Raw genomic sequence first — 2,550 nt, forward strand, 5'->3', positions numbered from 1 at the left:
CAGAAATAGAAAAATCCTTATAACTCACTTGGAAGTTCACTAATAAAAAGACTTCCAACCATCCTAATGTTCACTATTTGATACATTCTCATTGGTCTAAGAATGTGATAATGCTTAATTAGGAACAGAATACGAGAGCTTAAGAGATTTAGTATAGAAAAAATTTTTATCTATTATCCATCTATCTATCTATCAATCAATCAATCAATCAATCATCTATTTATCTATCTACCTATCAGTAGATAGATTATCTTCAGGGTAAAGAGCCAAGAATCCTGGATTCAAGATTTATAGTCAATGATACTATACTAATATCAGTTACTCATCTACAATACCATAATAATTACCCTTATTTAATATAATAAATATCTCTCATGAGGTAATTAAGATAATTGAGATGATTTAAGCAAAAAATTTTATAATACTAATTAATGCATTGTAAGCAATCAATACACATTTGCCTAAACTGTTCCTTTTCAGAGAGACATCAAAGTTAACATCAAAGCTGAAGAATGTAACATACCCTTTAACTGGTCGCCATGGATGATTACAACTGTACTACACTGACACTAGCATTATTCCTATTGAATGGATTGCCTGGCCTATAAAGTGCACATGTGCCTTGTTACTGCACTGGGGAATTATGGGCTCCTCTATCTCATTCATCTGGAGGAGTCCCTACACTGGGCCATGTATTTCTTGGCCTTATTCTTCTTCATTGACATTGTTCAGTGTACTAGTTCTGTACCCAAAATGCTATGTATCTTCTGGTTTGATCTAAAAGATATTAGCTTCAATGCTCACCTGACCCAGATGTGCTTTCTCCATACCTTCACAGGAATGGAATCTGGGGTGCTCATATTCATGGCCCTGAACCACTATGTGGTCATCTGTTATCCTCTGTGCTATGCCACTATCATCACCAATTCTATGATTGCCAAGGCTGGGTTTCCCACCTTTTTTTTGAGGTGTGATACTCATCACTCCCTTTACGTTACTCACCAAATGCCTATTATATTGTAAGGGCAGTATAATTTCCTATACCTACTTTGACCACATGACTATGGCCAAGTTGTCCTGTGGCAATATCAAGGTCAATGCAATCTATGGTCTGATGGTTGCCCTTCTGATTGGGGGCTTCAACATCCTGTGCATCACAGTCTCCTAGGCAATGATCCTCCAGGCAGTGGTCAGTTTCTTCTTAGCAAAGTCTGAAGGCCTTCAGCACCTGAACTGTCCACATCTGTCCACATAGGACATCACCTATGTCTGACCCTTCTTCACCTTTTTCACCCACTGTTCTTGCAGTTATACAATCCCCCACAGCATTCACATTTATAGGCTAACTCATGCCTGCTCCTGCTGCCCACCCTGAATCCTATTATCTAGGGGATAAAGACTAAAAAAATACAAGAAGCTGGAAGATGGCGGCGTAGGAGGACGCTGGGCTCACCGTGTGCTGCGGGTCACTTAGATACCACCCACACCTGCCTAAATAACCCAGAAAACCACCAGAAGACTAGCAGAACGGATTCTCTGGAGCCAAGAGTAGACAAGAGGTCCACAGAAAAGGGTAGGAAGGGTGGAGGGGCAGTGCACGCTACATGGACTGGCAGGAGGGACCTGGGGCGGAGGGGCAGCCCGCTGGCAAAGTGGAGCCCCCGAGTCTGGCTTGCAAAAATAGAGGGGCCGGACGGAGTGTGTTCTGACAGCAAGCAGGACTTAACACCTGGAAGGTTATAAGTCAACAGATCTGCTCAGAGAGCAGGAGGGCTGGAGGACAACGGGAGGGAGAGTTTTTGAGCCCCAGACCACAGAGCTCAGCTTGGCGGGGAACAAAGGCGCTTGCCAGCACCATCTCCCTTGCACATCCCCCAGCTGAAACCACAAAGGGAACCAGTTCCTGTCAGGGAAGTTGCTTGCACTGTGCAAACACCAAACGCTGTGCTTCTGCGGATCCATCCCTCCGGTGGGTCTGATTCCCTCCAGGTGCTGCAGGGCCCCACCTGAAGCAGATCTCTGAAAGAAAAGTGAGCTGAACCTACCCCTCCCACCCCTGTGCACCTTGCCAATCCACCCCAGCTAATACGCCAGATCCTCAGCACCACAAGCCTGGAAGTGTGCGAGTAGCCCAGATGGGCCACACCACCCCACAGTGAATCCCACCCCTAGGAGAGGGGAAGAGAAGATACACACTAGTCTGACTGAGGCCCCAGCGGTGGGCTGGGGGCAGACATCAGGTCTGACTGCGGCCCCGCCCACCAATGCAAGGTATTCAAGACAGCACAGGGGAAGTGCCCCGCAGTCCCGCACCACTCCAGGAACTATCCAAAATGACAAAACGGAAGAACTCCCCTCAAAAAGTTATTTCCTCCAGGAAATAACGACAGCTAACAAACTGATCAAAAACGATTTAAACAATGTAACAGAAAGTGAATTTAGAATAATAGTCATAAAATTAATCGCTAGGCTTGAAAACAGTATAAAGGACAGCAGAGAATCTATTACTACAGAGATCAAGGGACTAGGAACAGCCAGGAGGAGCTAAAA

At 45.1% G+C, this 2,550-nt stretch overlaps 1 pseudogene; it reads left to right on the forward strand.

Annotated features, from left to right (window-relative positions):
• Positions 1-539: 539 nt before the first annotated feature.
• LOC122201240 lies at positions 540-1,413 on the forward strand (annotated as a pseudogene).
• The last annotated feature ends 1,137 nt before the right edge of the window (positions 1,414-2,550 follow it).

This window comes from Panthera leo, chromosome D1 (assembly GCF_018350215.1).
Source record: "Panthera leo isolate Ple1 chromosome D1, P.leo_Ple1_pat1.1, whole genome shotgun sequence".
In the NCBI taxonomy this organism is placed as follows: domain Eukaryota; kingdom Metazoa; phylum Chordata; class Mammalia; order Carnivora; family Felidae; genus Panthera; species Panthera leo.